This window comes from Wyeomyia smithii, chromosome 2, assembly GCF_029784165.1.
Source record: "Wyeomyia smithii strain HCP4-BCI-WySm-NY-G18 chromosome 2, ASM2978416v1, whole genome shotgun sequence".
In the NCBI taxonomy this organism is placed as follows: Eukaryota; Metazoa; Arthropoda; class Insecta; order Diptera; family Culicidae; genus Wyeomyia; species Wyeomyia smithii.
In genome coordinates, this window is record NC_073695.1 from 275,730,248 (window position 1) to 275,744,949 (window position 14,702).

A 14,702-nucleotide genomic window follows, 5' to 3' on the forward strand; every position below is an offset into this window, starting at 1 on the left:
CTATTTAAATAAACAAACAGAAATGAATTCAACAGCTTGTCAATGGAGTAAAATTTCCGCAGGAACGTTGCCCGTTACTTGAAGGATTGCATCCAACTCCTTAAGAGTCTTGTTGATACTCTCTTAATTGACTTCAAACATTAGAATTCGTTTTTCAGATTCAGTATTTCCATATCCGTCATTTTCAAAGCCTGCGTCCTCTCGAATGACACTTTTCAAAATGTCCTCATCGATTTTGCAATATCATGCAAATGAGTCAGTTACGTCCTCCTCGTCGATGATGCGTTGCGGATCAACGTCTGATGGATCATTTGAAGGTGTTTGAAGAACAAATTCTACTTTACAAAAGCAATTTGCAACAGTAATCGGCGTGACGTTTTTGGATCATGCTCTTGGAATAAGATTTTTAGCATGTAGGACTGCAATGTTGGTGGACTCCTGTAACATAATTGTTCATTTGTGAAAGGATATTGAAGGAAGATTTAAAATAATAATATTTCACGCGATTGTTGTCCATTCGGGTGCCAACCACTTGCATGGGAAAAAAGTGACCAGACAATTAAAAAAACTTAACAAAATGTTGACCTGCCCGAAAAAAACACCCTGTGCAAAATTTCGGCTCAATCGGACTTGAACTAGGGTGGCGAAAAACGATTGAAGTTTTACTTTTAGAAATCCGGAAAACCACCCAAGATTTTTTTTTTCAGATGATACCAGATCTTGACGTTTCAGGCATTTTTTAGCCATCTGGCATCCAAAAATAAAAAAAAAGCAAACCTCGAAATTCCATGTACCCTCCCCCCTTGGGAAAATTTACGGATATCTAAAGACCAAAATTCAATCGTTTCACGCCACCAAATTTTAGGTCGATTGAGCTGAAATTTGGCACAGGGGTATTTTTATGGTAGGTGAACATTTCCCGTATACACACCCGTATACCCATTGTAACTTTGATAATTTTCATCCAATTTTAATGGTTTTGTCACTAAAAGATTCAGCATTTTACCTATTTTAAAATCAGTGTCAACGGTTTTTTAGGTTTAAATTAGTTTATTTGACATTGACACGGCACGATACATTTTCTGTTTTACTGAGCCAAGTACAATTCGTATTAATTCTACGTTAGCAGGGAAAAGAGGAAGGCCTTTTCTTTATTCTCGCGGCCGACTACGAGCTAGTGGGGATTTAAGGTGAGAGGAGGGGAGATACAATTTTGACTTAAAACTATTTTGGAACTTTGTTTTCCAACTGGTAGAGCAATTGTATTCTTGTTTGTTGTGGGTTCAAAATATTTGTGAAAGCATAGATGCGGGCTCTTCGTTTCCGTGTCTTCAGCATAGCATATTTGTATCCTTAATCTGACAAATAGACAAAGAAAATTTTAAATTTTAATGTCAGCGTTTTTCAGAAAGCAGTATAGCTGTGTCATGTACTGGAGATCACCGCTTCCCAGAATATCTCTAACGGGTACGATCGGTTGTTTTCCTCGGGCCCGAAGGGAATCTATAAGCTCAGACCTAACACCACAGTATTCGGTACACGATCAAACAACATGCTCGATGTCATGGTAGCCATCGCCACAAACGCAGTGATTACTGTCTACAAGCCCTATACGAAAGAGATGCGTGTTTAACGTGTAGTGATTGGACATAAGTCTGGACATCACGCGAATGAAGTCCCGACCTACATCCAACCCCTTGAACCATGCTTTCGTCGATACCTTAGGAAAAATGGAATGTAGCCACCGTCCCAGTTCATCTGAGTTCCATGATGATTGCCAACTGTTGAGTGTTCTCTGACGCAAAATGCTATAAAATTCATCATAAGCAATTGGTCTTTCATAAATATCGCCATCAATAGCACCCACCTTAGCAAAAGAGTCAGCCTTTTCATTACCCGGAATCGAGCAATGAGAAGGGACCCACGCTAAGGTAACCCGGTAATTTTTATCTGTTAAAGCACTTAAAAACCGCCGTATTTTCCCCAGGAAATACGGGGTGTGCTTCACAGGCTTCATTGATCGCAGAGCCTCAATGGCACTGAGACTATCTGTGCAGATGAAGTAGTGGTCTGTGGGTAGGGTTTCGATGATTCCAAGAGAGTACTGAATAGCAGCAAGTTCTGCGACGTACACGGAAGCAGGAGCATCGAGTTTGTAGGAGGCGGTAAAATTTTCGTGGAAAACACCGAAGCCAGTGGACTCATCTAGATTAGATCCGTCAGTGTAAAACCTTTTATCATAACTAACATGTTTAAACTTATTCGAAAAAATCTTAGGGATTTCTTGGGGTCGCAATTGATCCGGGATACCAGAAATGTCTTGTTTCATGGTGGTGTCGAAGAATATAGCATTATTAGAAGTATCTAAAAGTGCGACATTGGAGGAATCGTGTGAAGAAGGATTAATATCTTGAGCCATATAGTCAAAATATAAAGTCATAAATCTGGATTGAGATTGAAGGTCGACCAACCTCTCGAAATTTTCAATTACTAATGGGTTCATAACTGTGCATCGAATTAGCAACCGGTAAGAGAGATTCCAAAAACGATGTTTCAACGGAAGAATACCCGCTAACACTTCAAGACTCATCGTATGGGTCGACTGCATGCAACCCAAGGCAATACGCAAACAACGATATTGTATTCTCTCTAATTTTATAATGTGCGTGTTCGCGGCGGAGCGAAAGCAGAAACAGCCGTACTCAAGAACTGACAATATCGTTGTTTGGTAAAGCCTTAGAAGGTCTCCTGGGTGGGCTCCCCACTAGAGTCCGGTAATCGTACGAAGAAAATTAATCCTCTGTTGGCATTTTCGTGTCAGATACCTAATATGACAAGCCCAGGTGCATTTAGAGTCGAACCAGACCCCGAGATATTTAGCGACTAAAACCTGAGAGATCGTTTTACCCGTTAGTAGGAGCTGCAGCTGAGTTGGGTTATGCTTCCTAGAAAAAACGACCAACTCAGTTTTCTCCGGAGAGAATTCGATACCCAGCTTAAGAGCCCATTCAGACAAATTGTCTAAGGTATCTTGCAATGGTCCTCGCAGATCGCTAGCCTCGCTACCAGTAATGGATACAACGCTATCGTCTGCAAGTTGCCTTAGCGTGCATGAATTTGCAAGACATTCATCGATGTCATTGACGTAAAAATTATATAAGAGAGGACTTAAACATGAGCCCTGGGGAAGGCCCATGTAACTAATTCGGGAAGTTGTCGAATCGCCATGTGAGAAATACATATGCTTTTCTGACAACAAATTGAGCAAAAAGTTATTCAGATTTAGTGAAAGTCCCTGCGAATGAATTTTCGCGCTTAAAACTTCTACAGAGACAGAGTCAAAAGCCCCCTTAATATCCAAGAACGCAGAAGCCATTTGCTCTTTTCGAGCAAATGCGAGTTGAATTTCAGTAGAAAGCAACGCTAGGCAATCGTTCGTCCCTTTGCCCCGGCGAAAGCCAAATTGAGTATCTGAAAGTAAACCGTTTGTTTCGACCCATTTGTCTAACCGTAAGAGGATCATTTTCTCCATTAATTTCCAGAGGCAAGAGAGCATCGCAATCGGCCTATATGAATTGTGATCAGAGGCAGGTTTCCCGGGTTTCCGAATAGCAATGACTTTTACCTCCCTCCAGTCATGCGGAACAATATTTAGCTCAAGAAACTTGTTGAACAAGTCCAACAAGCGTCTTTTTGCAGAGTCGGGTAGATTCTTCAACAGGTTGAATTTTATTCTATCTAACCCTGGAGCCTTATTGTTGCACGACAGGAGAGCCATTGAAAATTCCAACATCGAAAATGGAGGCTCTTCCGTAGTTACTATAAACGCGTCGCGAAAGGTTTTCTGTTCCGGTACAGATTCCGGACAGACCTTTTTGGCAAAATCGAGTATCCAGCGATCTGAATACTCCTCACTCTCATTCGAAACGTCACGGTTCCGCATGCGCCTGGCGGTATCCCAAAGAGTGCTCATCGCTGTTTCCCTCGACAACGCGTTTACGAACCGCCGCCAGTACCCGCGTTTTTTCGCCTTTACTAAGCTCTTCATCTGCCTGCCCAGTGCCTCGTACTTTCGTAGTAGGTTGACAGTGCCGTACTCCCGGTAGTCCTTATACGCCGCGGACCTTCGCGCGTACAGCTCAGAGCACTCTTTGTCCCACCATTTGTTGGGAGGGCGTTGTCTAATCGTTACCCCGGGTATCGGTTTCGTCTGAGCTTGCGTCGCGGCGTCGATTATCAAGCCAGCTAAGAACGCGTATTCTTCCTCCGGAGGAAGTTCCTCGTGAGTCTCGATAGATTCCGCTGTAATAGACTCATAACGCTTCCAATCAATATTACGTGTAAGGTCGTAGGAAATATTGATTGGGTTCGGGGGAGTTGAACCATTAGCAATTGATATAACGATTGGAAGATGATCACTACCGTGGGGATCGTTGATTACTTTCCACTGGCAATCTAACGCAAGTAATGTCGAGCAGAGGGATAGGTCAAGCACGCTTTCACGTGCTGGAGGATTAGGTACACGTGTCGCTTCCCCAGTATTCAAAAGTGTCATGTTGAAGTCGTCGATCAAGTTACAAATTAAAGAAGATCGGTTGTCGTCGTACAGCGACCCCCATAGCGAACAGTGAGAGTTAAAATCTCCCAAAATCAAAAAAGGTGCGGGAAGCAATTCTGCTATATCAAGGAGTTGCTTCTGTTCAATCCGCGCGGATGGGGGAATATATAACGAAACAAGGCAAAGGTCTTTTCCATTCATATTCGTTTGAATGGCAACAACTTTAATTTTCGAGATCGAGGGGAGGTCGATTCTGAAAAAAGAATAGCACTTTTTGATCCCTAGAAGTACCCCTCCACCGTGTGAGTCTCGATATCGACGAATGATGTTAAAATCGTGGAAATTAAGTTGGTCATTTGAATTGAGAAAAGTTTCACAAAGCGCGAACGCATCACAATTGTATGTGTTTATCAAATGTAAAAAAAAAATCAAATTTGGGGATGATACTTCTGCAGTTCCACTGTAACACAGTGACAAAATTCCTAACCTCTTTCAACGTATTAGTCATCGAAAGATACGATAGCTGAAATGAGGGGCCAAGTTGCTGTGAGTTGCTTCAAATAGGTTTTCACTGTAGGGAGAAGGGCAAGAAGAATGTTTTGAAGGGGATCTGGTATGTTGAATGTTTTAAATATCCAGTCCACAATATCAGAGAATTTTATGAACCCTGTTTCTTTTATGTCTTCTGATCGAGAAATGGGTGCACGAGGGGTTTTTGGTGCCCCAGGAAGCGGTGGGTACTCCTGGTTTGATTTGAAATTAAAACCGGGGGGTACTTGCTTCGGTTTTTCTTCACCGCTTCCTTTTTGTATTGTCTTATTGGTCATTCCGCTAGGGGTTATCTTACGACTTTTACGAGAAAGATTAGGAGAGTTGAGCATTCTCCTCTTCCTAGATCCCTCTGGCAAGGCATAGGAACACCCTTCGACGGGATCGTCAGATGTACCCTCATCGGTTGGCAAAAAGGAAAAGATGTTTCCTGTCGAGGGTGGCTCAGCCCTCTTAAGCATTTCTGCAAAAGAGCGCTTTGATCGTTCCTTAAGGGAACGCTTAATTTTTTCCTCGCGCTGTTTGTACGCGGGACATGCCGGAAGGTCATGCCGAGTTCCCTCGCAATAAAGACACTTTTCAGTATCCCCACTGCAAGCGTTCTCAGCATGATTGCCTCCGCACTTGCTACAGCGTGCCTTGTTGCAGCAGTAGGTGGCTGTGTGACCTAACTGCTTACAGTTTTGGCAATGCATGACCCGCGGTACGAACAGGCGTACAGGTAGACGAACCCTGTCCAAGCGGACGTAGTTCGGCAGCGCGGATCCGGCGAATGTTACTCGGAAGGAATCCGAAGGGAGGAATTTCTTCTTCCCTTCTTCGATGGATACTGAATGCAATTGCTTGCAATCCAGTATCTTTACACTTTGCATCAAGGGGTTTTTAAAACAGCCAACTCCATGACGCAAAATGTCATCGACAGTGAGATTCCCCTCGGTAACCACACCGTCTATTTCTACATCCTTGGCAGGGATGTACACCCGATACTCTCTCGTGAAGAGCTCGTAGCCAGCAATTTCGTTTGCTTGCTTCAAGCTACTCACGACAACTCGCAGTTTGTTCGGCCTCACCTTCGTAATCTCGGTTACGGCCGAAAAATGTTTTGCCAGGTCTTTGCCAATTTGAATAATATTCAATGGCTTCTTTATGGGCCGGAAAAAAACAACGTAGGGACCGCCAGCGGCATCTGGGTAAGCTTTTACCCGTACTTCCGGTACTCTTGGTACAGGACTTGGCAAAGGGGAGGGCAAAGGGGAAGGTAGGGGTGAGCTGATGGGAGAAATTTCAATTTCTTCCCCGTTTGTTTCCACCTCCAGGAAAAGTTGCACCTGCATGTCGTCCATTTTGCGGGAGCGTTACGCTCTACCGCACACAAACGATAAATATTCGAATATGGGGGGTGGGGGGTTCAAGTAGTTGATGTTAAATTTTAAAAACAATTTTTCAATCTACAATGGATCAAATAAAAAAAAGACAGTAATACTAATTCTAATAACAATAGTAATAATAATAATAATAATAATTATAGTAATAATATTAATAATAACAATAATAATATCAATAATAATATTAATAATAATATTATAACATAGTAATAATATTGATAATAATAGTAAAAATTCTAAAGGTAATACGTCACCGAACGTCTGAGTCACGACCTCACGGCTGATAGTAGAATTAATCGAGCGTCTCCGCAGAACAAACAATGATGATCCAGCTTCGCGTTGAGACGCAGTGGCCGTGTCCTACACGCGACCTTGTAGATGCCACTTGTAGTTGACTTCCACTCGCTCGATCGTATGATGGTCCGTGCTGCTAGCGGGGTAACAGCGGTGCGGGAGAATTATTCTTGCTGATATATCAGCTGCGTATCGAATCACTGGCGGGGTAGCCTGCCCCTACCAGTGTGCAGATGTTTCTGCCGATATATAACAGGCTATTGTTATCGCGCAGCACAAAACTAATCGACAAAAAAACACCCGTACGATAACTCGTGTATTGTTATTTTGCGAACTCAAACGGAGATAAACAATTTGCGTCTAATCGAGACGAAAGCAAAACAACGAATGGAGTGTCAACGGTGCCCCGAAAGAATTTTCTCATTCCTGGAAATCCGGTTTTTTTCGGAGATATGTTTCGAAACTGAGAATATTTAGGAATATTTGATATTATTATTGGTATAATTACAATTGATAGCTCATATGAGTACTTTCGGAATCGTGAATGATGTTCAGAGACCTGCAAACGACCTTATTGGCCATTTTGAATACTGAGATGCCATTTTGAACATCGAGATGGTGACTCCCGGTTTCTGGAGAACAGCCAAAATCGACTACTTGCGACTTAACGATCCTAACGGTAGCTTCCGGTTTCTGGAAAAGATGAAGAGCGACCGAACACCACCAAAGATGGGTATTTTCGTTTTGAGGTCTCTGGGTTGGACTTTTTTCGAATAGTGGTAAAATTACTAAGACAGATAATTGAGTTTGATAAGTTTCCCATGGAAGGTAATTGTGTTAGCTTACTCGTAAAAAAATTCTACGATCTTGCGTGCAGCTTTCCGGTAGTTAACCGGAACACTGGCCATGGCGGACGAAAACATGCGTGTAGGCATATTTTTTTGTTCTTCCTTCGTTTTATTTATCAATTCTTCTTAAATTTTCGCGGCGAAATTGTTGGAGTAGATCTTACGCTTCAGGCTTGCCCAGAAATCCTCGATGGGACGCAACTTGGGAACGTTGAGCGGTTTGCCAACTTGGGTACCACATCGATATTCAGCCGCTTAATCTCCTCAAACGATTGCTTCGAATTGTGAGCCGACGCCAGATCTGGCCAAAACACCGCGTTTCCGACCTTATGGTATTTTTTGATAAACGACGCAACTTCCGCATTTCGCACTTAGTACTATAAATTTCTCCGTTTACGGCCAGTTCGGAGCAAAAGAAGAGCAGCTTCGATATCCCCTTTTCACTAATTTTCATCTACAGCAGCACCTTCTTGGGGAACTTGGTATGTGAAATAACTTGGGGTGTGAAATTCACCTCGGTGGTCTCTTGCTTCGTGGGGGAAGAAAAAAAAAATCACAGGAGGGTTGTGTGCAAAGCCACGACCACAAGGTTGAAGTAGAATACTTTTACAAGAAAGATAACCCGGCTGCTTGCGTGTCAGTCATTTTGAAATCGGATTTGTCTCGTATTGTCTATTTCATTGCTACTTAGACTTTCTGCCTTTTATTCATAGACGACAAAAATATTCGCCCACTCATAGTTGTTACACCACAGTCACTTTCAACTGACGAAAAAAACAAAACAAAACAAAACAATGTCCACTGCCCTCAACATTTTTGCTCATAGACCAGCAAAATGCAGGAAAACGAATCGTCAAGGCTATATTCAATGCTTTCCTGCCACTGCTCCTTCTGCTGCACTTGCAATATCAGTGAGGAAGCAGTGTGATCTTATTTTGGTGCGACAAAATTATTTTACTGTGAGTCTATTGAGAGGTAAAATGCGCAATATATACCGCTTGTTAAGCACAGTATCAACAAATCGTAATAAACATCACACTGCTGTGCATTTGCAGCAGCATAAAACCTCAGTTGCATGATATAACTGGAAAAATAGGTGTGGCTAAATTATTTCCAGTTATACCATTCTACAACGTTCGAAAAATTTTATTTCGTATGTCGTGATACTCATGTAAGAAAAATACATCTCATTCATTCTGACCCGCCTTCTCAGTTTCGTAACACGGATGTACAAAAACGATTTCTTGTGGACATTCTGTCGAGCCGGACCGATAGAGCTCTCATTAAAACAACAAAATAATATGTATTGTCGTGTTGTGCGGCTTGGAAGAAGAAAATGTTCCCGTTCTCTTGTCGCATGGAAGTAAATTGTTGCGTGTTTGATATTGCCGATGGTAGACATGTGTATGAAGGTCGAAATTCTGTTGTGATATCAAACCATAACCGTCTTCTTCAAGGCGTTACATCCTTGTTAATGATGTGTTGTGAATTTTCAAAAACAGAATCAGCATCGTGAGCAGAACGTACCGAACTTTTCTGTTTGAAATTTGTTTTGTATATACCGCTTGTTATGCACAGTTTCAACAAATCGTAATAAACATCACACTGTTGTGCATTTGCAGCAGCATCAAACCTCAGTTGCAGTTTATTAATAACCATTCATTATGCTCTTCCAAAAACATTTAGTAGCCTTGAAAAAGGCCGATTGCTGCAATTGCAATTTTCATTCAATTATTGCATAAATGCTTCATGGTCAGATATACCCGCTGCAACTGCTACGCTATTCGTAGCCATGCCACAGTTGTGGCCGCTATACGCTGCCATTGGTATCCGCTGTCCCTGCATCAGCTGGTCAGTTTTCAGCTGACTATCGATGCTGAGATCCGCTGCAACTAGTACGCTATCCATTACTACGCGACAGCTGTGCTGTGGCCGCTATCCACTATCGCTGGTATCCACTGCACTGCTACTGCTGCTGCTAAGGGATGACTGCTGTTGTCGCTGTCTAGAACTATTATGAGCGGCTTCGCCTGAAACAGGCTCTTATATAGGCCAAATACCATATTTTCAATTGCAAGGTATATGATTATGTAGACCGTGCTTGGGAAGCAATCATATAACGACCAATCAGAGGTCGAATTTTTCGTTTTGACTAGGCTTGACTAATTTCAATAGAACAATAGTTTGAATAATAAAATCACAATTCTCTTCATTTGGGAAGAATCTTAGAAGATTTTCCAATCTATTGCTGCAAGAACGAAGGAAATCCATCGAATACTAACCGATTTATTAGCATTTGAAATTGGACACATTTTTCACTTTTTTCAGTTTTAGATTTTCATTTCACATCCCTATGTAGCCGAACTTCTTGAAAAAAGTATTCTACTTCAATACAAAGTGCCCTACCAATTGTTGTCATTCAGGGTGCGATAGGTCTCGACGTCCATCACCACCGCCACGCCCTAATTTGCCGGAAAAATCGACATGCCTCTGATTGCTAAGTAGAGAAGTTACTGAATCTTTCGGTGCTAAAAGTATAGAAATTAGATGAAAATTGTCAAAGTTACAAGAATTACAATTTGTGGGTACCCTGGTACCCCGTCGGGTATTTACAGGGTGAAAAAATTCATTTCTCCCTCATTGACCTCCCTTGTTACTACATAGAAACTAATGTTATCAAAAGTTGCCTCTAAATGAGCTTTGAGATCAGAGCCGGATTTAGATGGTGGGGGGCCCGGGGCAGATATTTTCGTGGGGCCCGCTTTCCTCGAAACAAACGAGGTAAAACAAGTTTCGCTTCCACTGGAAGGTGACGACTAAATAATAAGGTCGTCACTCTGTCTCCCCGTCTGGCTCAAGACTAGGGGGGCCTCTTGAATCGGGAGGCCCGGGGCATTTGCCCCGCATTCAAGGGGCCAGTTTGAGATGTCACTGAGTTTTATCACTTTTGATTGCAGTGAACTATGAAATTTCGTCCTAAACCTAAAAAGGTACCCGGGTACCTCGTCGAGCACAAAACGGTTAACAAATTTCGCGCCCTAGTTTGGAATTTATTTTATAAAAGTAACGGACGTCTTCCAGGCTTTTGACTCGGATTTAACGCTACATGCCTATTGATTCACATATTTCCTTTAGGTTACCGGTAGGGCCTCCTTCTAATCATTCGCCTGCGCTATGTGTACTCTTCCACTTTCCCCGCAAGGCTTCTTGAAAGAAAGCTTTTAACGTTTTGTGAATCTGTTAAACCAACCTGAACTTTTCTTGAAACTTGAGAGTTCTCGAGCTCCTGAAATACGGCTTCTAGCTTCGCCTATAAGCAACCCTCCAGACTAGGACCTCTTAGTTTCCGTACTTTTCTCCTTAACAGTTCCCGGATGGATCGTTTCTTTATTTATTTATTTAATATCACCGTCCTCGACAAAAGTATCGCACAGACTGTAAACTTATTCTATAGGGTAGATGATCCAATAGTTGTGGTAGCACCTATAGTTGCGGCATCGCTTTTAAATTCATCGTTTAAACTAATTAGAACCGAATTGCTTATGCTACATGTTGAAGAAATAATAGATTAAACATAAGTACATATGTTACTACAACAATATATACTGAAAATATCCAAATTACTGAAGAATACTGTATTTTTCAGAAACTTACCCGGAAGGCACCACTCACTACCCATTTTCTTATTTTGTCCACGATTGTTTTAAGATATGTGTGTGGTTTTAGTACGATTATTACTCATATAATTGTTTTCCCAGATAACAGTTTATTATGGAAACTGTTGCACAGGTGAAGTTCGTTAATAGATGATCATATTATTTATAAATTACTTCCTCTACTATTGGATCACAGGATACACTATGCTCTTATAGTTGCGGTATGTTTCGTAATTCTGATTTACGTTTATCAGAACATATGTATGTGGGACTACTTGTGTATATTAGGGACAAGCAGGTACTAGGGGACATACCTAAATGATGTAACTTATTACTATTCAATTTTTGAACCCCACCTTCCCCTGCCACCGTGTATTTACCGATACTTCATACATGATCGGCCACAAAAGCTATCGCTCTCACTCCTAAAATGCTGTATTATGCATTTATGACCTCTTAATCGATGCTAACCCACTGCTTTTGGTCTTGTAATTCTTTTAACGAGCCTTTCACACCTTCAGTCGCGCTTTTAGTAAACACTAACGTCAAAAATGTGGTCCCCGTGGCTCTGTGGTTAGCGATGTCGGTCGGCTAGCTCTCTAAAACGGTTGTGATATCGGGTTCGATTCCCGATCGAGTCGAGGATCTTTTCGAGCTGGAAATTTTCTCGACTCAGCACTGGGGCACGGTGTATCGTTGTACTTATCCTACACATGCAAAATGTGCCAAAAACAATATCGATAACGAATTCTCTCAACTAATCTAGTTGATCGAGACCGCTATTAGCCCCCAGGCTAAGCGTGCGGTATAAAAAAAAATAACGTCAAAAATGTAAGCGCAAACATGGTACTAAGTAGAGGTAATAGACTCTAACTTCCAGTGTTCCAGTGTCACCATTTGTGAAAAAAAAATTCTTCTGAATATTTCAAAATGAGCGCCATTGGTCTTTCTCTTCAGCCAATTTCAGCCCTTTTCAAATGTTAGTCTAAAGACATTTTTTAAAAAGTATGCAAAATTTGTTTTATTTAAATACAACCTACATACCCTCACTGAATTTTGCCAACATCTGACCGAATTGGCGCAAAATCCGTCTCTTAGTTAACTTCGTGCATTTTTGTATTTACTTGCAAACCGACTTGTCAACCTATTAAAAACAATATGATAAATAGTAAAACAATCAAAAACCACTTCAAGCGAGGCAAATACCTTCATTTAACCAAGCAAACACGAATGTTTTATATACCACAACTACAGGAACACCCATTCACAACTATAGGAACTCTACCGCAACTATTGGAACAAAAGCGTGCAACTTATTTTAGTTAAACCCTCAAAACGGGTTCAAAGTCAATTTTAAGGTGCAAAATTATCAAATAGAACCCATTTAAACATAAAATAGTGAAACGGACCAGCTAGATTCGTTTTTCTTAACCAAAACATGGCTAAACATGCATAACTCGTGCTTAGCTCCTCCACGATTGGGTCATCTCTCCTAATATTCTACCAACTAAACTAGTCTTCTAGTGCGGTTTTTGAAAACATTTCTAGCCATGTTGAAATCGAATTTGTCGTACATCGTTGAACAAGCGAATACATTTCTCCAAAGGATTGTCGTATCCATAATTGGTTCTGGGGTAGCGGGTAGCCAGTAGAGTATAGTTCCGGGAAAGGCGAGAAGGGACAGTTATCTGCATTTGGTCGAGTAACGCAGGGCAGTCAATCACCCCTCGAATCACTTCAAAAACGAAGAGACACTGCGATTTATCACGTCTAGCTGACAGCGACTCCAAACATATAAGTTAACATCTATCAGGGTATGGGGGAAGCTCGACTGGGTCGTTCCAAGGGAGTGACCGTAACGCAAACCGTACAAATTTCTTCTGCACGCGCTCAACAGCGAGGCAGTGCGGAGACCAAACAGGCGAAGCGTACTCCAGAATGCCGCGAACTAACGTGCAATAAAGTGACTTTATAGCAAAAATGTCCGTGAACTCAGAAGCGTGACGACGAATAAACCCTAGTACAGAAAAGCTTTGGCAGTCATAATTCCGATATGGTCATTGAAGTTGAGGTCTTTGTCAATGGTCACACCGAGATAGACATATAGACGAGATACGTTGGAGCGCTTCAGCTCCTATACTATACTGGTGACGAACTCGATTGGCACAGCGAGTAAAAGATATAATTTTGCATTTTGTACTGTTGACACGCATACCATTATCATCACACCAAATCAGTAGAATGTTGATGTCTTCCTGAAGGGCAGTGTGGTCATCCGTAGACGCAACTACCTGAAATACCTTCAGGTCGTCGGCGAAACAGAGTTTGAACGAGGATATGAGCAGGTACAGATCATTCACGTAAATGTTGAATAACAGCGGTCCAAGAACACTACCTTGGGGCACGCCAGACGTGATACAAAATGTGCGGGATCGAGTTGAGTTGACTACAACATGAGAGGTGCGGCCGGTTAAGTATGACAGAATCCAGTCCAAAATCCATTCTGGAAAGCCAATATGCTTCATTTTTTCAATGACATGGTAGTGAGGAACGGTATCGAATGCTTTCGCCAAATCAACGTTCACCGTGTCGATTTGTCTCCTCATTTTCATTTCCCGTGAGTGTAGTAACATAGCACATCAAGTTTGTTGTAGTTGAACGATGTCTTCTAAAACCGTGCTGGCTGTCGGATATGAGAGGTGCTGATGCCGTATACAGCACTTTGTGCATAAGTTTCTCAGAAACTTTGCCCAAACACAAAATGGAGACACCACGGTAGTTTGTTACTCGATTTTCTTCTTCTTCTGCAGCCTTTAATGTTTGTCCTTGATTATTGTCGACATGGTACTTTAAGGAATACCGAATATTTTTGCGATTTCGGAAACACGTCATCCTACTGCGCCTCAATAATCTTTTAGCGCTGATCAGTAGTTGAAACTTGCAGCTTATGTTCACTCCCGTTTGACTTCATGTTCCGTTGGACAATGAAAACTGATTATAACCTGAGAATTATAACTATTCGTGATATCAGAAGAAAAATCACAGCAAAAACTTGCTATGTTTGCTCGAGATAAAGAAAATTCGAGATACAAAAATTGTGAATGCATGGAACTATCGAGATAGGGAGAAATATCGAAATATCGAATACCGAGATACCAACGAACCAACAGCTTATAGCATCGCTCACAATAAGCATCGCCAAATGTGTGGTCATAACATTCCATCGTTGTCATGTGCCCATTTCTTTTAATTACCAGATAAATGGATGTGTCCTCGAACGCGTAGGTCAGATCAACGATCTTGGAGTTATGTTGGATCATAAGCTCACTTTCAATCAACATTATACTGCTGTCATATCCAAAGCCTCGAAACAACTTGGTTTCATCACCAAAATTGCTCGAGACTTTACAGA